This window comes from Ascaphus truei, chromosome 2 (assembly GCF_040206685.1).
Source record: "Ascaphus truei isolate aAscTru1 chromosome 2, aAscTru1.hap1, whole genome shotgun sequence".
NCBI lineage: Eukaryota > Metazoa > Chordata > Amphibia > Anura > Ascaphidae > Ascaphus > Ascaphus truei.
The window spans coordinates 358,334,021-358,360,275 of NC_134484.1; the positions used below are offsets into that span (position 1 = coordinate 358,334,021).

A 26,255-nucleotide genomic window follows, 5' to 3' on the forward strand; every position below is an offset into this window, starting at 1 on the left:
ATTGTTGATTAGCTCATTTGGTGCAAATGCACAAAGCAAGCTGTTCATGTTTTTTTGTCGTTAGTGGTGGTTGCAAAAACATTGGGAATATGTTTGCTGCCCACATGTTGAGTTGTACAGTATAGTATGCATTTATGAATTATTCATTTTTAAGATATGTAAAAATCTAAATTTATCTTTTTATACATGAATCTTATTGCAGGTAGACGGTGTTCTGCAAATAATGGACTGCCCCATATCATTTCTTTATATTGCACTTCCTCCTTGTTTCAAGGTACCTGTATTGTACCCAACAATGGTTGTTTGTGTTTATGTTTTTCGTAACTTCTCAGAGTGCAGTACCTGCAAGATACATTATTAGTTTCAATTTATTTTTCTTCAACCTCTGAGAATACATGCGTAATTCATCGAATTGTGATCAAGTTAAAATATATTTATTTTAAAAAATGAGCAAAAGTGTTACCTTTGAAATATACAGGATAGAAAGTTGTGTCTGTGTGTGTGTTCTGGACAGGAAATCTTAACTTATAATGAACACGTAAACTTATTTCCACATCATGAATGCAAACGGAAGTTTCTGATTCTGCAACAGGCACGGAAAACAAAAGGAATAATTATGGTGCAGAATTACCAGAAACATTTTAGCCACACTAGATGGTTCCCTTTGGGGCGCCTAACAATTCAGGTTGAATAGCTTGAGTTTGTAATGGTTACACAACTATAGTGCCAAATCCACCCTTGGTCAGCATCAAACAGTGTTCGTGAGTGTTACTAATATCAAAAACCTTTCAATTGAGAGGCGGGAAATCGACGGACATAGCATTTGTGCGCTGTGCACAAAAAATGCAATGTTCCGCTTTTCACCGATTTCCGCTTTTGGGTGGGGGCCTGAAACCGAACCCACCAAATGTTTGGGGCCCTACTGTATAATAAAGTGATGACCAAATTGTTATCCTTAATCCCACGCCGTACTGTGGATTTTAAATGAATAAATAATATATCCTGTGGACTGTGATCTTAACAGGAAAATAGACCCAGATAATTATCAAAAGGTTTCCTTAATATCACCACTGATCTTGCAAATACAAAAATATATTTGATACTTAACTTTCCCTTGTGAAGGGTACAGTTTTTAGCAGGTTACGTAAAGAAGAGATAAATCACATAGTACAATAACATAATAAAACTTTATAAAACAACATAAAACAGACTATTAGAATCTCACTCACAAAGTATATGATAATTTATTTAAAGATGTGTTCTTTCTTCTTTTCTCTCTTTGCCATAGGATGTGGCCTCTTCAGTCTTCTGTGATGTTCCAAGCCTTATATAAGGCTTCTGATGTCAAAGAAGACCAGTCACATGGTACAGAAACCAATCATGTTGCTTGATGTACCATGTGGTTCCTGACATTTGCCGGAGAATGACATTGCATTTATTGGAAGTGTATATTCATAAACTTGTTCAGTAAAAATAAGATAAGGGTACAAAGGGACATCTATCACTAAGAAATCTAAGAAGAGTTTCTGGGCGTCAGACCAATACAGCTCAACCCCATTATAGCGCGGTCCTCGGGGGCCACCCGATCCGACCGCGCTAGAACCGGGGTCGCGCTAATTTTAAAAAAAATGGCCGCCGCGCACCCAATCGGGAGGGAGTAAGGAGGAACAGAAGGAAGGAAGAGGTGGCCGGAAGCCCTACACATCCCCCAGCAGCGGCCCTCCGAGTCCAGCCGCAACCTGCTCCTTACCTCCCACCACTGGCATCCATCCCCCTCCACCGGCATCCACTTCCTCCCCCCCCCCCCCCGAGGCCCCCACATCTACCGGCCCTCCGCGGCATAATCAGTTTTGGGCATAGCCCACGCGGCCCTCCGAGTCCCACCCTGCTCCTCACTCACCCCCCCCTACCGGCATCCACACGACCCCCCCTCCTCCCGACACCCCCCCCTCCCAACGTAAAAATTGCGTTATAAGCGGATTTGCGTGCTAATGGGTCGCGCTATAACGGGGTTCAGCTGTATTTGCTGATTGGATATGAATACCAAATATGTGCTCTCCTTTTCATGTTTCTTTTTCTATTTTCATGTACAAATTATCTGGCCTAAACTTAAGGTAGGCATGCGATACAACAATAAGACTATAAAATAATTCAAATTAGAATAGAGATGATGTATTTTTACCCGAATATCAAATGCTTCATGACATGTGAAGAAACATAACAGTATAAGCAGCAGTAGCATCCAACACTCTTACTGAATCAGCTACTAACTTTCACTCATTAACTAAAATTGACATGAAATATTGCTTGAAAGAAAAGAAAAATGACAGGCTGCACAATTGCTTAATATGTAGAAATGGCTCACTGCAGTTTTGAGCTATTTACAAGAAAGCTTGTTGGATATGATTATACATGGAAACATCCTGATTTCTATCAAGAATGAGAATATTTTTAAATAAATAATAGCTTCAGGATGTACTGTATGAAAACTGTGGAAAGTTCTACTGTGCACTGTAGATGTAATTACAATTATATTAATATTTTATGATATTGATCATTTAAAACATTTGAATTGTCTCATGAAACGAAGTCACCTACTCAATAAACGGAGCTATATCATTGAATTGACAATGCAGAGAAGCAATTATTGATATTTTTGACAATTTATCTCTATATTGATTAAATCATGATAATCAAACATATATTGGTAAAAACAATAAAATGTACATATGGATGTCATGTGATGAGGGAGCAATCTGCATACTCACTATTGTATGTAAACCCTCTGGCTAACAAAGTAAGCTAAGTACCATCATAACTATTTCGTAACAAAATAGAGTATAATTAAATGGTTTTAACCATTTATGTAACAACTTGTGAAAATGTAAACAATAAAACTGTAGCTGAAGATTGGTGGATGTTCCCAGCACACAAACAAAGAATAAATGTCAAAATGATGATTCAACAATGAGATATGTCAAAATAAAGAATTTGTATTATAACGAAACACTAGTATGAAGTATATACAGTCAATGGATGCTACACGGCTACATACATCTAGGGATATAAATTATAAACAGATATATGCCTAATTGGCATGTGGGGGAGGGGAGTGGGAAAAGGGGAAATGGGGAAATGCCAAAAAGGGCAAAAAAGGAGCTGATGTGATAGAATTAGGGAGCAACATTTCGGGGTGGGATGCCCCTTCCTCAGGATCCTCAAAAGAGGAACACATGGTACTTCCCTGAACCCAAACCACATATATCTCCCTCCATAAAAATAACAATGGTATCACTACAACAGAGGCTTAAACTAGGATAAATGTCCAAGATTGGAAATTGAGAGACATAAAATCACAGGTATTGTTAGTACAAGGATCCAACCCAATGGGGGACTGGCTGGGGAATATATGGGCAAAATAAGTGTAGCTGAGTTCCCCCTTTTTTACCTCCATGTCCCAGAGTCCTCAGGGGGGTGGATTAACACATTGGACTGTACCAGCCAATGGGTGTTAGACAGGGGAGAAAAACAGGATATCCCCTGGGACAGGAGCCAGCATGCTCTGTCGGACGGAGGGCGGCAAGAGAGCAGGTAGTGTCCAGGGAGCAGTGCCTCCTGGACTATGTCTAGGCTTGCCCCGTAGTCCCCAGATAGGCCCTGAGTCACCCCAGCGGAGTGTTACAGGGAAGACCACAGATAGGGACACTTCCCCTTTAGGAGAAGGAGGAGAAAGAGCTCACCCCAGGCTCCCAGTGGCAGAGGCTTAGGCCTCCTGTGAGCAACAGGTACAGCAGCACGCGTAGTCGCCCACGTAGTTCCCTTAGGCATAGGAAAGGGGGCTACATAAGGGCAAAATAAGTCTCAGAGAATGCTCTCTTATTGTTAACCCTATAATTAATGTCCACAGGCACTGACAAGCATACAGGCAATTGACATCATAGCTGGCTGCTACACAGAAGGACTAACAGCACAGATCTGGTGGCACGTATGACCTATACTCCATTTGAACTTTTATTGTTCGATTGCCTGTATGCTTGTTAGTGCCTGTGGACATTGATTATAGGGTAAACACTAAGAGAGCATTCTCTGGGACTTATATTATCTTAGTGTTGAATCATCATTTTTACATTTATTCTGTGTTTGTGTGCTGTGAACACCAACCAATTTCCAACACTAGTTTTGGGAAGGTCTAGGGTCCCTCCCTTTGTTCCCCTGCACCTGACGTTCTACTGTTCTTTTACTTTTAACTTGGAATGCTGCCTATAAAACCATACTTTTTAAAATAAAACTGAAGCTGTTAGTCATAAGAAACTTCTTTAATAGCAAGTCTTTACATATACTGTGAATGTTCTAGAATTGTCTACTGTTACCACTTGATAAAGTAAGTCAAATTATAGCAATGCTCTCATTTTTATGTCTGAGGGATTACATTTTTTAGAACAGTTGACTGCATATTGTGATGCTAAACAAGATGGAATTCCACAGCCTCAGCCAGTTCTGAGATTTACCAGTAAAGGATTTAAGAGAGATGAAAAGGCTAAAGAAGCATTGATTCAAGTTCACTTCAAATCTGACTTTAACAGGGAACATATTTATTCACGCAGTAAGAACATATTTGCAAAAGAATGAGGCTCTTTTTATTTAGTCCTCATTTTGATTTTGCATACTAACTGTCTGAACAATGTTATTTTTCTCAGCAGTGGAATTGGTTTGAAAATTTTGGGTGGGGGAAAATAAATTAATGTGCCAGTGTGCGTTTAGAAGAATGAGCTTCTAACATATATGAACAGCAGCATACAAAATTCAAAAACAAAATAGGAAAGGTTTGTTCAAATTTGTTTTCCATTTCATGTATACATTTTTTTTTTTTTTTTTAGGAAATCCATACTGATTTAGCCTTGAAGATTATAGTTGCATTCACATGAATAAGTGAGTATTATTCAGATCACCGTAAGTGCAAGTTTAACAGTGACTTCTGAAGAAGTGCTGTAGTATTCACAAGACATGTCGGGGCAGAAGGTATGCAGTGTTCACTTGCAAGGTCAATACGTCCACATGTGGTCAATGCATAAAAATAAAGGAAAGCATATGTAACCCTCCTTTAGGATTACTATTTCATTAAAGGGCTAACTACTCGGGCAGGGTAATGCCCCTTGCCTGTCACCTGCCATAGAATGACTGACTATAATGAATGCCACTCCCCCTGTAGGCACCGTGACCTGTGATGTCACAAGTATGTATATATAGTGAGGGTTGAAAATTCTAGGTTCAGGTTCCTGGTGGAGTGACAGTGGAGGAGCCTCCATGTAAGTTATATTTAAATGTATAGTAAATGTACTAAGGATGTCCTGTCACCTATATTATATTATAGTTGGGGAACGTGCCCCTCATAGTCATAGCGCATAGTACTGGTCCGGGTTTGTTCGTCTGACCTGAACGAGGAATATGCATGGCACTGTAGCCCTGCTTCCTATCGAACACAGACCACTACCATGTGCTATATAACCTGTAGGCTCACAGGGCCTAAGCCTCTGCCACGGAGAGCCTGGGGTGCTCACAATACTTATGACTTGGTGCAGCGCCTCCACCTGCGATAGCTTCCGCCCTAGGGGAAGTGGGTCTTCGCAGGAACTTATGTACATGAACACACACACACGCACAGCAATATACCGTAACCAATATGTTTTACTTATAGCAACCAGCAACGTAATCACAGGTGCCCCTCTCTAGAGGAGGCACTATTACCAGCGTCCTTGAACGCTCACTCTCCCTCTCACTCCACCGGGTGATCCCACCCCATGTCCAGTTCCCTCTTGGAATACGTTCCCCACCCCCCCAAATGAGTCAGTGGATGTATAAGTGTGTGACTGCGTAGCCACCGTGTCCTGGAGTGAGAATGGTACCGTTGGTGCACTTGACGTTTACCTGCCGGGCACTCCTGTACCCGGTTCTGCAACTATCTTCACAAAGGATCGGCGAGGGCGTAGATGACGTCACCCGCAGGTGTCCGGGGCGATCCCACCCAGACGCGCTGCGACTTAGTAGCGGGGCCTGGTGCTAGGCCTCCCACGGATTTAGAACTGTCCTGGTGTGATTCGTAGCACAGTAAGGGGATCCGGAACCTGACTATGGCCAGTCCCTAGTTCCGCTGCACGCTACTGGGGCTCAGGGTCTAACTGGGCCTGGGGCAGGCGGCCTAGGTAGGGGCAGCTGCCTCCCTACACCGGAGCTCCTTCCTCCGACAGCTAGCTCTCACTCCTCGTGCGCCCTACCACTTCCTTTTCCTCCCTCATCTCATACCTGATTGGTTCTAATGCGTCACGGGGGAAATGCGGGGGCTGCTGGGACCCTTAGTCCCTAACTCCCCTCCTCCCCTAGCTCTCCTCCTTCGCGGGCTTTTGTTCCTGCCCTGCGCATGCGCAACCTCCAGCCAGACCAAGTCTGCGCTTGCGCCAACCTAACATGGCGGCTCCCTCTGCACGGAACCTCCATTATCGGAGCGTTCCCTAGGTGCACATCTCCCACCCCACAACACAATTGGGGGAGAAAACGGGGGTCCCAGTTACATCACTTTGAAGGGAGTTCTTTTGAATAAGAGCTCCGGAGCACCATGGGATTGGTCCATACTGGGATGTCTCAATGCAAGCCTAATTCCAACATGTAGGGACAAGGAGGAAAATGCACCGAATTACAGGATACTGGTTCCTGAGGATAGGAGGATCCCTATCAAGGGTCCTGGTTGGAAGCAGGCAACTCTAAATACAAGGCAGGGCACTACCACACAGACCAATACAAATGGTACAAAGCCTATTACCTCCCTATATAGTAGTGAGAGCTATTAGGGCAGTGATGGCAAACCTTTTTGAGCCCAAGTGCCCAAACTGCAAACCAAAACGACTTATTTTTTTCAAAGTGCCAACACTGCAATTAAACCTGAATAACGAGGTTTTAGTTTAGAAAAAACAATTCTTACAGTTTTTCAAACTAATTAACAGCTTTTGTTTAAAAAGAAACCATTGATGCTGTATTATTCATTCTACCTCTTCCCATTCTCTCTCTACCTTCTCCCCCATCACTGCCGCCAACAGAAATCATGCGCCCCCCCCCCCCCCCAAAGGGAGGGAGGTGACAGGGAGGGAGGAAGGTGACAGGGAGGGAGGGAGGTGACAGGGAGGGAGAGAGAGAGAGGTGACAGGGAGGGAGGGAGAGAGGTGACAGGGAGGGAGGAAGGGAGAGAGAGAGGTGACAGGGAGGGAGAGAGGTGACAGGGAGGGAGGGAGAGAGGTGACGGAGGGAGGGAGGGAGGGAGAGAGGGGTGACAGGGAGGGAGGGAGGGGTGACAGTGAGGGAGGGAGGGAGGGAGAGAGGGGTGACAGTGAGGGAGGGAGGGAGGGAGAGAGGGGTGACAGGGAGGGAGGGAGTGATGGAGGGAGTGACAGGGAGGGAGTGACAGGGAGGGAGGGAGGTGACAGGGAGGGAGGGAGGTGACAGGGAGGGAGGGAGGTGACAGGGAGGGAGAGAGGTGACAGGGAGGGAGGGAGGGAGGTGACAGGGAGGGAGGGAGGGAGGTGACTGGGAGGGAGGTGACTGGGAGGGAGGGAGGGAGAGAGGTGACTGGGAGGGAGGTGACTGGGAGGGAGGGAGGGAGGGAGAGAGGTGACTGGGAAGGAGAGATGGAGGTGACTGGGAGGGAGGGAGAGATAGAGGTGACTGGGAGGGAGGGATAGAGGTGACTGGGAGGGAGGGATAGAGGTGACTGGGAGGGAGGAAGAGATAGAGGTGACTGGGAGGGAGGAAGAGATAGAGGTGACTGGGAGGGAGGAAGAGATAGAGGTGACTGGGAGGGAGGGAGAGATAGAGGTGACAGGGAGGGAGGGAGGTGAAAGGGAGGGAGGCAGGTAGGGAGGGAGAGAGGTGACAGGGAGGGAGGGAGGTGACAGGGAGGGAGGGAGGGAGGGAGAGAGAGGTGACAGGGAGGGAGGGAGAGAGGTGACAGGGAGGGAGGAAGGGAGAGAGAGAGGTGACAGGGAGGGAGAGAGGTGACAGGGAGGGAGGGAGAGGTGACAGGGAGGGAGGGAGAGGTGACGGAGGGAGGGAGGGAGGGGTGACAGGGAGGGAGGGAGGGAGAGATGGGTGACAGGGAGGGAGGGAGGGGTGACAGGGAGGGAGGAAGGGAGAGAGGGGTGACAGGGAGGGAGGGAGTGACGGAGGGAGTGACAGGGAGGGAGTGACAGGGAGGGAGGGAGGTGACAGGGAGGGAGGGAGGTGACAGGGAGGGAGGGAGGTGACAGGGAGGGAGGGAGGTGACAGGGAGGGAGGGAGGGAGGTGACAGGGAGGGAGGGAGGGAGGTGACTGGGAGGGAGGGAGAGAGGTGACTGGGAGGGAGGGAGGGAGGGAGGTGACTGGGAGGGAGGGAGAGAGGTGACTGGGAGGGAGGGAGAGAGGTGACTGGGAGGGAGGGAGAGAGGTGACTGGGAAGGAGAGATAGAGGTGACTGGGAGGGCGGGAGAGATAGAGGTGACTGGGAGGGAGGGAGAGATAGAGGTGACTGGGAGGGAGGGAGAGATAGAGGTGACTGGGAGGGAGGAAGAGATAGAGGTGACTGGGAGGGAGGGAGAGATAGAGGTGACAGGGAGGGAGGGAGAGATAGAGGTGACAGGGAGGGAGGGAGAGATAGAGGTGACAGGGAGGGAGGTGAAAGGGAGGGAGGCAGGTAGGGGGGAGGTGACAGGGAGGGAGGGAGAGAGGTGACAGGGAGGGAGGGAAGTGACAGGGAGGGAGGGAGAGAGGTGACAGGGAGGGAGGTGACAGGGAGGGAGGGAGGTGACTGGGAGGGAGGGAGGTGACTGGGAGGAAGAGATAGAGGTGACTGGGAGGGAGGGAGAGATAGAGGTGACAGGGAGGGAGGGAGAGATAGAGGTGACAGGGAGGGAGGGTGGTGAAAAGGAGGGAGGCAGGTAGGGGGGAGGTGACAGGGAGGGAGGGAGAGAGGTGACAGGGAGGGAGGGAGGTGACAGGGAGGGGGGTGACTGGGAGGGAGGGAGAGAGGTGACTGGGAGGGAGGGAGGTGACTGGGAGGGAGGGAGGGAGGTGACTGGGAGGAAGAGATAGAGGTGACTGGGAGGGAGGGAGAGATAGAGGTGACAGGGAGGGAGGGAGGTGAAAGGGGGGAGGCAGGTAGGGAGGTGACAGGGAGGGGGGAGGGAGGTGACAGGGAGGGAGGGAGCTGACGGAGGGAGGGGGTGCGAGAGGTGACAGGGAGGGAGGGAGGGAGAGAGGTGACAGGGAGGGAGGGAGAGAGGTGACATGGAGGGAGGGAGGTGACAGGGAGGGAGGGAGAGAGGTGACAGGGAGGGAGATGACAGGGAGGGAGGTGACAGGGAGGGAGGTGACAGGGAGGGAGGGAGAGGTGACAGGGAGGGAGGGAGAGAGAGGGAGAGGCGACAGGGAGAGAGGTGACAGGGAGGGAGGGAGGGAGGGAGAGGTGACAGGGAGGGAGAGGGGTGAAAGGGAGAGAGGTGACAGGGAGGGAGGTGACAGAGAGGGAGGTGATAGGGAGGGAGGGAGGTGACAGGGAGGGAGGTGACAGGGAGGGAGGTGACAGGGAGGGAGGGAGGTGACAGGGAGGGAGGTGACAGGGAGGGAGGGAGGTGACAGGGAGGGAGGTGACAGGGAGGGAGGGAGGGAGAGAGAGAGGGGGAGAGGTGACAGAGAGGTGGAGAGAGAGGGAGAGGTGACAGGTATGGAGAGGATGACAGGGAGGGGGAGAGAGAGACACACACACACACAGAGACACACACACAGAGACACACACCCAGATAGAGACACACACCCAGAAAATTATATAAATAATTTATTGACATTAATTAAAATTAAATAAAAAATGAAGACATTAATTGGACATTCCTCATTGTCATTCCTGACCTGACCTTGGGGCTTGTTTATATAATATAAAAATATGCTAAATAAATAGCAGGGGAAAGCAGAAATATGGTTGTGCATTATTATAAATATATATGTTGCTACTTACACTTACAGTACTTATTGTACAGACTGTGTCACACGTGCAGCAGCAGCTCTGCCTCTGAGCAGCTCCAGACTGTCTGACACATCTTCTCCTGTGCTCCTCGTGGCAGTCACTGTCACAGGTCAGTGACATCACTGCCATCCCATGGATCACTGCGGCCCCTCCCACCCGGCATCTGTCCAATCCCCTGCCGTCCCCGGAAGCCCTCTCCATCCTGAACGCGAGGCAATTCAACAAGCGGGAAGCCAGTGGCCTGTAAATTCAAGAGCCCTCCTCCGCCTTCACCATCGCGCTGCACGCGTAGGTTTGAATAGACGGCGAAATCCAAAGGACTGCCTTCAACAGCCGCTCTCATCTCCTGCACCCTCCCGCTGCCTGTCTCTTTAAATGGAGGCCGCGCCCCCTTCTGCGTCATTACGCGTCTGCGCTTTCAGACCATCAAGCCTCCCGCGCTGAAATATCGTTCGGCTTCAAGAACCCCCCGGTGGGATCGAGAGGCGGGGCCGCGTGGGCGTCCTAACGGCTCCTCCATTCCACCTCCCTCCAAGCTTCTACGTCACTGCCCCCCCCTTCGCGCTCCGCGACCGGCCGCTCGTGGTGCGTCATCGTGCCGCGCGGTTGCCATAGAGACCAGGCTCCGCCGGGTGCATTGAGCGGCTTCCTCCCCCCTGACGGCGAAATCCAAAGGCGTGCCCACAGAGACGGCTCGGGTGCCACGCGTTCGCCATCACTGTATTAGGGAATAATGTATATGTGACTATTATTTGACACTCCTTATTGTTTAAAAAGAAGATGTCTTTGTATGTGGAGCCTAATCAATGGAATGAAAAAAACTCTGGCTTATATCAATAAAGTTTTTGGTGCCCTTATTACCACCTCTTAGCACACATGCCCAGCCTGCATGAGTCCAGCACCCTGAGAAAGGTAATGAGTGAGTCTGAGTGCCACTGTATAAATTAATCACTTCGATATACAGTAGCACTCCTTTTGAGCTGGGTAAAGAGGTGTTAGACATACAATGGAGAACTGCAATTATTTTTCATTTTCTGTTTGCATCTATGCCAAGTATGAAAAGTTAGTACAGTAAAGGACGTGTCTTACATTTTACAAGACATGTGTCAACTCAGAACTAGAGGAGTTTTTGATGACAACAAAGATAAAATGACAGAAATACTAAATGTTTCCGTATTACAGCAAAATTAGACTTTTGCTTGCAACTCCCTATTTCTCCGTCTTTCCCAAACATTTTTTCAATTTATACTGTTGCCTGTATTGGCTCCAACCCTTCTTTTGGTAGCAAAATAACACACAAGAACAACACTTACCTAATATTGATCAGTAACAGAAGAGAAATCCCTGCAGTGACCGCCGGGTTTTCTCTTCTGTTACTACCACTTACCGGATCGGCAGGAGCACGCAGACCGCGCTACAGCAGGGAAGACAGCCCCATACCAGCACTCTCGGTGAACTCACGGATTACAGCCAGCTGAGTCGGGCAACGCGCCGTGTGACACGGGGTCTAGTAAGGGTAGCAGTTTCTGTTTTTTCTTGACCTACAGTACTCGGCAGCATGTATTTTTATGTGTTAGCCCTGTACTTCTAACAGTTACCGCTTTATAGCCCCCATCCCGGTTAGTCCTTTACACGTGCGTTTGTGTTATACTCTGATTTATTTATTTCATATACTGCTGACAGTGGTGGTCACCTCCGTTTATTGTACACAGGAACTTTAGGACTGCATATTCCATACAGCAAGTTTTTCTAGCATCGGTATCTTCATGGGGTCAAACCCCCTTCTTTACTAATATTGATCAGTGACATATAAACGTGTGTTCAAATCCAGTGATTAATAATACCAAGTGAAATATTCAAAGACTATAAAAGTATTGTCAAATACACTGACTATATGAGAAATTAATGTCACTTATTTTGGTCACCCGTAATAGTCCATTATCGTAATGGTTAATATTAGTTCCTGCTGCCCAGAAAACTCATGGATTCTCCAAATCCACAAAATAAAAACAAACAAGATATGTATATTTAGTTATACCAATGAGGCTAGATGTATGATAATAAAATCGGAGGACACTCACAATCTTAATTCAGTGGTGTGCACTTCGACAATAAATGAGAGGTTATTCTTAGGCTCTCAGATGAGGAGTTGCTCAGAGAAGGTACATAACCACTGCATACATTAGGAGAGAAGAGAGAGTATATAGTGTTATACTGTTAAAAGGTGGTTTAATACATATAAAACAGAAGGAATCTCAATCATGGATTGCCTGGTCCTTCAAGCATGAAGGACCAGGCAATCCTTCATGCTTGAAGGACCAGGCAATCCTTCAAGCATGGTCCTTCAAGCATGAAGTAAAACGGTTGCAGATCCCGCATTTATCAGGCTGAAAAGGAATGGATTATATCTCATCACTATAAAAGAATATATTATAGATGATATTAGACAGGTCAAGAAAATCAATAAAAGACTGTGACTTTAAATAGTACAGAGGAGCCATAATGCGGAAGCCCAATAGAAAGCTCAGTGTAAAAAAGAAAAAATAGGCGGAGCACTGTAAAGTGCTAGTAAGGCAGCTGGACTATAAAATAGCCATAAAAAAGGTTTATTGAAGATACAACATCCCTGCAGTCATCTGACGTGTTTCATACCTGTTGGTACTTTGTCAAAGAGTGACTGTAGGTCGAACTGGGGAACCTTTTCTAGCTGCTTCTGGGTAAAGCTTGATTGAAAAACTGAAGGCATGTGTGTTAAGTACCTGTGAATGGATGTGCAATTACCTAGAATTTGCATAGGAAGCAGCTACTAATAGGAAACCCCAGCAAGAAACAACATATAACAACAAAGTTAAAAACGTATGCACATTAGTGAAACAGTAAAAAAAACTAATTCATGCAGAATGCACTACACAGCATGTTTATATGTAGCTGATGAATTGATACAAAGTATAGAATGAGTATAAACCATTAAACTACACTATGCTAGGGATGGTGTAAACATAGAACATTAAAATAATCCTGTGTGTGCTAAGCAATAAAGAGTTGGATTATCTCAATTGCTTATGTCCTTTTATTTCGGTGTTCCACCATCTCCCAAAGATCCATAAATTGCTCGCCAACCCTCCAGGGCATCACATCGTAGCAAGCATTGGATCTTTGGGGGATGGTTTGTCATGAAATGTAGACAAATGTTTGCAACCCCTAATCTGGAACTTGTCTTCTTTTTTAAGAGACACTATTGACCTTCTTCAGTCTCAAGAAATGTCATAGTCCAAAATGTACAGGTGGGTCACTCTTGATTTAATTTATCTGATCTTTCCACTTCACATTGCACTTTCCTCACAGCATCAATATTGTTCTTATTAACGCACAATTATTTCTTATTTGACATGTTATTATTTACAATCACGTGACACGGCTAAAGGGGCTTAATTTGCCCCATCATATGCAGTCATCTGCAGTTGTCATGTACACCCATCTGTGAGTTTATTCATTAAATACCCTCTATTTTATTTTGAAGTTTGCCCAATATATTTCTAAGTACTTTTCCAGTTGCAGTGCAACTGTTGCTCCCCTTCATCTCTATTGCCCCATCATATGCAAATTTGTTTATGGGATATTGGGAAAAAACATATATATATAGTGACACTAATTCTTTTAGGCATAAGATCGTCTATTATAGGCGATATATACTGTAGATGATTTGATCTTTATCTGGGACAGTGAGGACACCTCACTCCTCACTTTCATTGACACTATTAATAACAATGATCTCAATTTAGTTTTCAGATTTGAGCACAACACTCATCACATTAATTTTTTGGGGCGTCACCTTCTTTATAGATGTGGAAGGTAGTATTCAGATGGATATTTATAGAAAAGATCACCATTTGGGGCTGATAAAGTCTGAGGGGCATTTTCCCGGCATATTTCCTTATCTGCCCACATTCTGTCTAGGCCCAGGAGTTCCTTTAGGGACTCCAGAATTGCACTCCCCTCCACATGAGCAGGAACATTCTCCAATGCCTCCAAGTGACTATGCAGCTCCTGAATCTTGCTGGCCCAGACATGGACCTCATGGCTTGAGGGTGGTAATATAATTCTGGTACTCTACAGCTATTGGGCACTCCAGGTCCAATCTCAGCAGTGCCTCCAAATGTAACACAGTTCCCCCCCGCCCCCCTCCCCCCCAATCGCAGATAGGGACATGTGTGGGAATATATCTGTATTACCAGGTGTGGTGCTTTATCTGTTAGGCTCACAGGATGCCTGAACCTCTGCCAGTGACAGCCTAGCGTGTATCCTCTGGAATGATACTCACAATATACAGCGCCTCCACCTGTGCAGGATTCTAGTGTGTAGAATGACCCCTGACACAGGACCCACAGATAGTAACCACATACACCAAGTTATGGTTAAACAGTTTACTACAAGCAGAATAGAACATAACAGATACATCAATGACAACAACCTGAGTGTCACCTCTGTAACACTGGGCTCATAGGCCGTAACCCCACACCATATTTTCATGGGTCCCAAGTGTCACAAGAGTCCCCCTCCCACCAAAGTGTGGAACAGCGCTGCCACTAAGATGAGGTGAGGGTTGGTGCACTTGGTGTGTGATGCAGGTACCTGCCGGGTGTGTCCACACCTGGGCACACTGACGAGCTGGACTTGAGATCCCTTGATCCAGAAGGGTGATCCCCCATCATGATCCACCTCTGCGTGGGGTGGCTCCCGCATGGAGTGATCCACCTTTGCAATGTCTCTTATCTCTGCTAGAAAGCAGAGAGTGATTCACCTTTAACAACCGTGGCCAGGATATACACACTTCATGGCTGGACCCTCACTGTAATGCTGCTCTACAGGACCCTGTCCCTATCATAGGGGGCGTCCCTGTAGCAGCCACAAGCTGAGGGTGAGTTAGGCCTAGCTGGGGCCTAAGGGGAGACTTCTGGCCTAGTGCATGGGCTACTTGCCTCCCTGCACATATACACCCTCCTCTCTGTGTCCCAGCTCCAACTGATTTCCTGGGCTAGTGCGCAACAATGTATCTTTCCCTTCAGGGTAAGCTGAAAGCCCTATTGGCTGCTGTGGCATCACATGTGCTCCAGCCCCTGGGAGTTTATAGTTCCCCATGGGCTTCTTTAGATTGGGGCTGCGTGCGCGATCTCCACTGTGCATGTGTGAACTTCTAATGGCCGCCGCTGCCTTCAACTGCACATGCGTGACTTCGGGTGGTCCCTGCACTATGGCGCGCCACCCCTGCCATTCTGCAATCCCTGTAATGGCCGCTGTGTCGCTACTGCGCATGCACAAGTACACCAAAGATGGCGGCGCGCTGCAGAGGGAGCTGCCGGTCAGCCCGTCGCCACCCGCAACTGCCCTTATTGCAAAGAAGGTAAAGGAGGGGGAAATGGAGGACCGGGGAACCAGAGGGGACCTGGCTACATTCAGTATAGCAGTAGCAGTTAGCAATTGTCAAATGATGCTGGGTAGTTTAATAGAAAACACATTTATCAAAATAGAAACAAAAATAAAATGTCCTTAACCAATTAAATAGTTACCATATTTATAGCATGTATTAGGACATGACAAAATCATATCTCACAATATATAAGAGGTACAGTATTAAATGTGATGTTCAACATCACATAACCTCCCTCCCAAAAATATTAATATAGCTTTATATACAGTAGGAGCAGCTGTCCACTTCAAATTGTGTTGGGAAGTTTTCATTCATCAAGAAGTTGGAAGAACCTGCTGGAGGAAGGAGGAAATACTTGTGTTACTTTTACAGAACTGTAAGTATTTTGAAGACACACGGCGTAGAGTATAATACACTGTGTACCTGATTAGGGGCATTTTTGTCTAGGAGGAGCGGGACATGCCCAGTGAATCTCCATGTGATAATAACCTGCAATTTATATTACAGTACAAATATTAACACAGTGCACACTAAAATATGCACCTTCTGTTTGCTTACTCTCCTAACCGCTCGTGTCTTTGTTTGCACTTGGCTGCAGCTGCGTCTCTGAGCACGATGGGTGGGGGACGGTAATAGAACGCATTAGAACTTGATCCTCCCTGGCAATGTACAGGACAGTAGAAATGTTAATGTACACTAAAGCCTGTCAACATACTACAGCAAACAAAATGCACCTATAGTACTTTACACACCTCAGTCTCCCACAAAGTGATCATTAACTGGTATCCAGACAGATCGTAGCAGCAAAATATGCGGTCCATAGTGACCCCGTTCAGGGCTGGCAGGGTTAGTGCATGGACACGTGGAGGGATTAATAAGCCCAGGCCTACATGCGTAAACATGCAGTTTATCCCGGAATGTGCCTACAGAATATTAAGAGACACAATTTTAACTGACACTTGAACCCATGGCACTGACACTTACCTGTCACAGGTCGCAAGAGCAGTAACCGATGCATGATTCACACACACACCTGTTGGGGTTAACAGGGCATGGGTGTTGGAGCACCAGCACACCTGGTGTAAGGTTCTTTCTGTGGGTTCACGTACTGCGAGAGTGGTGGGTGCTGCCTGTGCAGCGGTTAATGATGGGGGTGCAGGACAGTCTGTGGGATCGGCAGGTACCGTGGGTTCTGGTGGTCTGCGAGAACGGCAAGTGATGTGGCATCTGCTGGGAATACAGGTACTGTGCGTACAACAAGGTCTTCAGGTTGTGTGCTGCCTGTACATACATGGGGTATTGCAGACATTGCTCCAACCTCCGGTGCCGGTGTTGTGTGACGTTTAGAGTTTCTAGACATTTGTTACATTGTATATTGTATGGAAACGTGTTAAGTTTTTGTGCAGTTCAACGCAGGCAAGGACAAAGATAATCAGTGCGCCATCTGCCTGACACATACTGAATTGCAATTACATACATAAACCTTACATTCTGGCACATACTGAATTGCAATTACATAAATAACCTTTACATATAATTCTGCTGGCTGACTGTTGCTGGACCACGCGCAAGTCGCAGTGAAAAAAAGTGTTCCTGCGGGTGGAATCTCAAGCCTCGCCATGGTACTGAACACAGTAGATGCGGCAACATAGAAAAACAATCTATAGCCTGACAACTCACAGCCCTTTTGTCAAGAAGGAATGAGGGATATGTACGCCTTAGGCTAAGGCCCCGTTGCACGCGTCCGCACGGCTGTCTTGTTTGCCGGCGGCGCGTGCAACTCACTGCAGCGCGATCTGCGGTCTGCAGGAAACTTTTTCCGGCGCGGGGGGGCGGGGGGGGTGGCAAATCAGGTGGGAGGGGGCGGCCATGACGTGAGGGGGCGCGACCATGATGTGAGGGGGTGGGACCGCCCGTCAGCCGTTCAGCCCCTCAACTCCTCAGCCGTTTAGCCCCTCAGCCCCTCAACCGCTGAGCCCCTCCACTCCTCAGCCCCTCAAATCCTCACACACAGACAGGCACTCACGCACTCAGGCACACACACAGACAGGCACTCACGCACACACATAGACAGGCACACACACAGACAGGCACTCACACACTCAGGAACACACACAGACAGGCACTCACGCACACAGGCACACACACAGACAGACACTCACGCACACACATATACAGGCACTCACACACTCAGGAACACACACAGACAGGCACTCACACACACAGGCACACACACAGACAGGCACTCACGCACACACATAGACAGGCACACACACAGACAGGCACTCACACACTCAGGCACACACACAGCCGAACACACAAAACAGACACACAAGCTGCTCTCCTCCCCTCCTCCCCATTGGCTGACTCGCGTACCACGTGACACGTCAGCGCTGAAAAGCACAATCCGGTTGTAGCTCCAGCAGGCTGACGCGTCACAGTACGTAGTCAGCCCTGCCGGACGGAGGCAGCGGGGGCAAGGACCATTCGATTAAGTGTGTGGTGGCCCGCGGCCATGCGGCCGCGAGCGCCGCCGGCCGCAGCGGGTACGCAGCCTTACAGTATATACCCATATTAACACATGGTGACAAAATTAGCCATGATGGCTGCAATGCTTTTGTATGACATCATAAGACCCAAAGACATGAACCCGGTTGTGCCAAAGAATAAAAAGATAGAAGATCATATTGTAAGACAATAACAAAAAGAGGAAGATAAAGCTAATAAAAGCCATTACAGAATACAGCTACAGTATAACAAGCTTTATAAGGTTATCTATCCGGTCTAGTAATATTTAAACAAACTAATATTCAACATGATCCAGAAAAAATTAAATCATATAAGCTCTAAGTATTATGATAATAAAATGATTACATTATATAGTTTCTTCATAATGTTGATTGAAATTTGTTGCAAAGAAAATAAGCTTTAGGAGGAGGAGGATCGGGTAGAGATGGACATTGCAGGGAGGGAACAGAGAAAACGCTTGGCCAGGAGCAGGTACAGTAATTCACAATCACAAATGATCAAAGGGAAGGGGGACTGGCTAGTTGTAACAGGGTGCCTTCCCTGTTTAAGTAGTTGTACAGGAAAACCTGTGTAGTGAGCTAGAGTCCAGCACTGAGCAGGTTAATTCAGAGCAGACTGTACTAATTAACCCGCTCAGCTGGCTGCTCCTTTAAAAACACTGCAGCATTGACGGCAGAGAGATCTCTAGTCCAGGGAGACGCCATGTACTGCTGGAGGGATCACAGGGGACTATGGCTCTTTGGTCCAGACAAGTACTGGACCGCTGTGGAGAGAAATCTGCCCAAGGACTTTCATGACCCCTATCCTAGTGAAGGTAACTGACCTCCACTCTGATGTATATATGTGTTGCAGGTAGGGTGCTTAGCCCCCCAACCCATAGACAGGGCTATGATGTTTAGACAGCACTCCCTATAGGAGCTACAGTAGGTTGTTTTGTTTTCCTTTATCCCTGTTTTGCTGATTCCAAACTGTTTATGTTTTGAAGGTTCTGGCTAAATGAAATCCTATTTTGATTTCCCTTAAAAAATCTCCTGTTCTGCTCTAATAACCTCAGCACATATCTCCTACACTGGTATTTAAACTAATTGGGGGGAATAGATAATGACAAAAAAGCACAGATACATATAATACACTGGCGACACACTTTATTCGAGCTCGGCTAGTCCCACGAATTCGGGTATACCCGGGTGTATTGAGGTTTGTGACTGTTTTCTGCCCGAGTGCATTGAGGTATTTTCCAGGCAGGGATTGAAGCATTTTATTCCCACTGGCTGCAATACTGCACAGTATATATATATATATATATATATATATATATATATACTGCATTACAATTCATGAATTTATGCCATCTGGTAGACACGCGAAGCATTGCAGCTTATTAAATCCTAATCATTATCATTTAACAGATCAGCCGCCCGTCAGCCAGGCATGAACCCAGGCTGGGAAGGCAAACACAACGGGGCTTGTTAGAGGTGAGGAGCGGCGCATTCCAGGTATCTGCCAGGTACATACTGGTATTTGCTCGAATAAAGTGTGTCGGTGCAGTACAAACAGTGATTCCCTGGCGCACTATCAGATATTAAACCTGACTGATGAAAGTAGTCCCATGAATCAATTGATGATAAGAATGAGAACCACAGTCCACAATGTCCCGTTCTTTTAGATTGGAGACTTGTCTGGAAATAGAAATGAAACAACCATTGCGCAGTACCCTATGGTCAGTGTTCCACACCCCCACCGTTGCTATCTACTTACTTAAAAATAGATAATAATGGGCCTCAAAAGGTTTCTTTATTCTCCTCACGGTTGGCTCCAACTGATTCCTGCTACTGGTAACACGATCCTTTTTTCCAGCATCAGCAACACCATACACCGATTGGGAACAGAAATGGGCACCAATAGTGTGATACTATAAACATTTATTGTTAAAAAATAACAGGCTTAAAAACATGCACTCACATGCTGTAACGCCCTATGCGTGTCCTACAACGTGCCGTCCGCTTAACATGCGAGGATGCCGAGGGATTGCAGAAGGAGGCTGGAATCGGCGTGGATCCCCGTTTCGTGGCCGCGACTCGGAGCGCCTGGTCCCTCCTCCGCTGACGTTCTCTGCCAATCAACCTATTCTCCTCACACAGGGTCTGCACGTCGCGGTACGTCCTGCAAGCTCCACCCTACGCGCGTTTCGTGACTCTGACGTCACTTCTTCAGGGGTAATGGAGCTGTGGGGGCACTGGAGGTAATTTATACCTTTGTGCATAGCCGTCGAGGGGTTTCCATTGGATAAATGTCCTCACTGGAAACTCCTACTAATTATCCACTTATATACTGATGACGGGCAATTTGTGTACAACAGGTTTAACCACTTCATGCCTGGACAGCAATAAGTACTAAATACATGTATTCTGGCATGCTATAAAATGTTTTAAAAGGACATTATTGATACATCCTGATGTCAATAAATCTAATAAAATACATGAATAAAACTCTAATACATATAGAAATAAAAAGTAATTAACAACCTTGTGGCTTCTTATTATTAATGTGCAAGATAGCTGTTGTGCTAGCTCCCTGCCAATGTCAGCATAGAGGACCCAGAGGTGGAAAGAGAATGCTTTGGATATAAAAATCAGGTAACCTGGTTAGGTGATATTCAACATCAGCAGTATACAGATCTAACTATCCCTCAGGAATGCTGCCAAGTCAAATTCAATGTTAAGTCCTCTCGGGGTCATGGTTTTAAGGGTATATATCCAGTAGCTTTCGCGTCTGGATATAAGATTTATTTTATCACCCCCCCTCCAATTCTGCTTGGGACATTCAATCCCTTTGCAGATTAACCCTTCCGGATTTTGTCCATGTTTATTTTTAAAGTGACTGGAGACACTATGTGTCTCCAGACCCCTTTTAATGTTGTAAACATGTTCCGCAAGACGTCGTTTCAATGGTCTACCTGTTCGCCCTACATATTGTAGTCCACATGGGCACTCTAACAGATAGACCACAAAAGGAGTCTTGCAGGAAATGAATGATTTAATGGGAAATTTAGTCCCTGTGACATTGGATTTGAATTGCTTACATTTGAAGCTGTATCTACAGCCGATACATTTATCACATGTAAAGAATCCATCCAATTCCTTTAGCCATGTTGTATTTTGTGCTTTCATGGAATTGAACGGACAGCTCGGGGATAATTTGAGTTTTAGATTATCGGCTTTTTTAAACACTATCTGAGGGTGTTTTGGTAATATTGATTTGAGGATAGTATCACCGTGTAGGATGCCCCAATGTTTCCTAATTATTTGTGTTATTTTCTTTGACATCCCATTATATTTGGTAATGAAGGGAATGAACTCTACACCATCTGCTTGTTTTGATCTCTTATTGTCCATACAGACAAGGTCATCTCTATTGATACTTTTTACAGTTTCTAAGGCTCTCACAACCATATTTGGATTATATTCTCTCTGGATAAACTTATCCTTAAGATCATTGGCCTGCATCTCAAATATCTCCGGTTGAGAGCAATTCCTTTTGGTTCTTAGGAACTGGCCCTTAGGAATATTATTAATCCATCTATGGTTGTGATGGCTAGATGCCAGAAGATACGTGTTAGCATCTACCTTTTTATAAAAGGTCTTAGTCTCAATGGACCCTTTCTCGATGAACAATGTGAGATCTAAAAAGTCTATACTTGATGGGCTAGTGTTGAATGTGAATTTTAAATTCATATTATTATTGTTCAAGTATGTTTTGAACTTCCCAAGTTCTTCAGTGTCTCCTCCCCAGATACATAGCACGTCATCTATATAGCGTTTCCATAGTACAAGGTTCGCCCCAAATGGGCCACCGGAATGGATATACTCCTCCCACATGCCCATAAAAATGTTGGCATAACTGGGGGCGAACCTTGCACCCATGGCAGTGCCACATATCTGGAGGAAGAAGCTGTTGTCATAACTGAAATAATTATGCGTAAGTATATAGCGTATCCCCTCTAGTATGAATTCTCTAAATCCCTGTTCAAGACTGTCATCTTGATTTAGCACCCTTCTAATTGCTCTGATACCTAAATCGTGATTTATAACGGTATATAGAGACGTCACGTCACACGTGACCCAAATGTAATGATCTTCCCATTTCAGGTCCCTAACCAAATTCAGTACGTGTGTTGTGTCTCTTAGAAAAGACGGGATTTTGGGGACATATTTCTGCAGAGTGGAGTCAATGAACTGCGACAAATTGGATGTCAGTGATTTTATCCCCGATATAATGGGGCGTCCGGGGGGATTCCAAAGATCTTTGTGACTCTTTGGAATAAAATAGAAAACTGGAATCCTTGGCTGTGATACATCCAAGAATTCCAATTCACTTTTGGAGATATTTCCATCCAAGAATCCCTTATGTAGATATTCTTGAAGTGCTGTTTTAAACTCTATGGATGGATTGCACGACAGTTTTTTATATGTAGTTCCATCACTTAGGAGTTACCCCTGAAGAAGTGACGTCAGAGTCACGAAACGCGCGTAGGGTGGAGCTTGCAGGACGTACCGCGACGTGCAGACCCTGTGTGAGGAGAATAGGTTGATTGGCAGAGAACGTCAGCGGAGGAGGGACCAGGCGCTCCGAGTCGCGGCCACGAAACGGGGATCCACGCCGATTCCAGCCTCCTTCTGCAATCCCTCGGCATCCTCGCATGTTAAGCGGACGGCACGTTGTAGGACACGCATAGGGCGTTATATCATGTGAGTGCATGTTTTTAAGCCTGTTATTTTTTAACAATAAATGTTTATAGTATCACACTATTGGTGCCCATTTCTGTTCCCAATCGGTGTATGGCGTTGCTGATGCTGGAAAAAAGGATCGTGTTACCAGTAGCAGGAATCAGTTGGAGCCAACCGTGAGGAGAATAAAGAAACCTTTTGAGGCCCATTATTATCTATTTTTAAGTAAGTAGATAGCAACGGTGGGGGTGTGGAACACTGACCATAGGGTACTGCGCAATGGTTGTTTCATTTCTATTTCCAGACAAGTCTCCAATCTAAAAGAACGTGACATTGTGGACTGTGGTTCTCATTCTTATCATCAATTGATTCATGGGACTACTTTCATCAGTCAGGTTTAATATCTGATAGTGCGCCAGGGAATCACTGTTTGTATTATATGTATCTGTGCTTTTTTGTCATTATCTGTGCTTTGTATACATTCCTTGTGGATAGGTTTGTTTTCATTCCTGAGGCAGCCATTCCCTAATCTGCTAAAATAGGTTGTGAGGGATCATTATTAGGGTTTCCCACATAGGGGTTCCCCTTTTTTGTTTGTAGAGCACCTGTCTATATCACTTGTATATAGGTTAAGTTTTTTAGTTTAGAGCGCTGATTATATGCTTTTAGTTTAATTTTCTTCACCACTAATTGGGGGGAATATCTCAAGCAACAACTACAATTAAGGGCTTTAGCCATACCGCTGTGTAAATGAAAGACTGAAGCTGTCAATCTCACACTCCTCACACTCAGCCTCAGGGATATCCTTGCTATACTCGCAACCTGTGTTTTCTTCACTGCATTGTCTCTTCATTGCGCTGCATTTTGGAAATTCTGAGGAACTTACCTTTTTGTTTATTGTATTGTATGTTTTTTTTTATATAGCGCCATAAATGTACATAGCGCTTCACAGTAGTAATACATAATATAAATAACAGATCATGGGAATAAGTGCTTCAGACATAAAAGTAACATTAAGGAAGAGGAGTCCCTGCTCCGAAGAGCTTACAATCTAATTGGTAGGTAGGGAGAACGTACAGAGACAGTAGGAGGGAATTCTAGTACGTGCGTCTGCAGGGGGCCAAGCATTATGTATCATGTGTCCATGATTATCCACAGTGCTATTCATATGCTTCTTTAAGCAGATGTGTCTTCAGGTGGGTCTTAAAGGTGGATAGCGAGGGTGCTAGTTGGTATTGAGGGGAAGGGCATTCCAGAGGTGTGGGGTAGAAAGTGAGAAAGGTTTAAGGTGGGAGAGAGCTTTAGATACAAAGGAGGTAGAAAGAAGACATCCTTGAGAAGAACGCAAGAGTCGGGATGGTGCATAGCGAGAAATTAGGGCATTCCAGAGGTGAGGGGCAGAAGAATGTAAAGCTTTAAAAGTGAGGAGAATTGAGTGTGAGATACGGGATTTGATCGGAAGCCAGGAGAGGGATTTCAGGAGGGGAGATGCAGAGACAGATTTAGGAAAGAGTAGAGTGATTCTGGCAACAGTGTTTAGGATAGATTGTAGGGGAGACAGGTGAGAGGCAGGAAGGCCGGACAGCAGGAGGTTGCAGTAATCGAGACGTGAGAGAATGAGGGCCTGAGTCAGAGTTTTAGCAGTCGAGTAACAGAGGAAAGGGCGTATCTTTGTGATATTGCAGAGGAAAAAGCAACAAGTTTTAGAAACGTTTTGAATATGAGAGGAGAATGAGAGAGAGGAATCAAGTGTAACCCCTAGGCAGCGTGCTTGGGCTACCGGGTGAAAGATCGTATTTCCAATAGCAATGGGGAAGGAGGTAGTAGGGCCAGGTTTGGGAGGAAGTATAAGGAGCTCTGTTTTTGCCATGTTAAGTTTCAGTCGGCAGATGGCCATCCAGGATGATATTCCAGAGAGGCATTCAGAAACTTTGGTCTATATAGCAGGGGTTGAAAGGTAAATTTGTGTGTCGTCAGCATAGAGGTGATATTTAAACCCAAAAGATGTGATTAGGTCACCTAGAGAGAGTGTGTAAAGAAAAAAGAGAAGGGGTCCGAGGACAGAGTTTATCTTGAATTCTATTGTGCAAATGAAATTCACGGTAATTAATCCTCTGGAACACATCTTGGGAGCCACCCCTCCCCCCTCCTTTGTCTCCCAAAACGCTTCCCCCCTTATCTAAGTTTTTATGTTCTCCTTTATCTCCATGTTATTTACCCATCCTTTTTTACACTCCTTATTTTCCCCTTGTTTGGCCCCGTTGTTGTTTTTTCCCTTCCAATATTATCTAGTCTCCCCCACATATCCATTCCATCTTCTGTGCTGCATTATGCATATCCTGATATGCAGTGTTCGACAAACCCGGTCGCTAGGGGCGAACGGATTTTGCCCACTGGCGATTGGCCCAAGCAGCGCACGTGGTTCTGTTTAATTTCCCCTGCTCGCGCTGAAAGCGGCCTTCCTTTTCAATCTTGATCCTACGTGAGCATGTAAGTACTTTCCCATGCCTCTAATATGCCCCCCACAAGCCCCTCCGCTGCCCCGTCTCCCACATGCCTCCGATGCCCCCCCACATGACTCTGATGCTCCCCCGTGGCTCTCCGATGCTCCCACATGTCCCTGCTGGACACGGTGATCGTGACCTGGAGCGGGTCTCCTGGCGCCGGTTCCACTTAGTCTCGCAGAATTTGGAGGGCTTCCTCACCTGCTCTTTCTCCCGCAAGCGGCTCCGTTTCTTGAGTGAGTGAGTGTGAAAGTGTGACTGTGTGTGTATACAGACACCCACCCACAGTCACCTGCCCACCCAGTCACCGTCACCCACCCTCTCTCTCTCACCCACATTCTGGCTCACACTCTGGATCTGGATATCTTATTTACCCTATATATATCTTAACTGCCCTATACCTACACCGAAATAAATAACCTATACTGCTTTCTTCCAGATCTGACTCAAGCTTCACACAGGAGACATCAGATTCCCCCCTAACCCAGAAGACAGGTAGGGAACGCCTCCCCTCCAACATATAACATTGCGGAAATGGGGGTACCTGGACATTTAGGGACTGCGGATCAGGTAAGATCCCAGGTGGGATTGTTACTTTAGATATTAAGTGGTTAAGGGCTTCAGGAAAGTAGTCATTCACATCTGGATCTTTTTCCTTAGATATATATATGCACCTTAACCCTGGCTGTGCTCAAAGCTGTGACCATGCAGCAAGCTTAAGCCTATAGGGAACCATGTTAAAAATGGTTATTGAGGCAAAAAGTGACACTGTGTGCTCATTTGCATGTCATTTCCCAGAATCCCTTGCTGCAGTGGAAGTGCTGTATGCTGGATGATAATGGGGAAAGGCGGGGTTGCAGACCTGCCTAAGACATGCAGATGAGCATACAATTATATTTGCATATATATATATATATATATATATAGATATAAAGCAACTGTAAATATTACTGTATGCTCATTTGCATATCTTAGACAGGTCTGCAACCCTGTCTTTCCCCATTATCGCCCAGCATACAGCGCTTCC

At 46.1% G+C, this 26,255-nt stretch overlaps 1 long non-coding RNA gene across 1 annotated transcript; it reads left to right on the top strand.

The window, feature by feature from the left end:
• The first annotated feature begins 10,048 nt into the window (after window positions 1-10,048).
• Window positions 10,049-25,828, top strand: LOC142488723 (uncharacterized). Its single transcript, XR_012799613.1, has 4 exons — window positions 10,049-10,952; window positions 13,271-13,324; window positions 15,737-15,844; window positions 25,668-25,828. It is a non-coding gene; the product is annotated as an uncharacterized LOC142488723 (long non-coding RNA).
• Window positions 25,829-26,255: the final 427 nt, after the last annotated feature.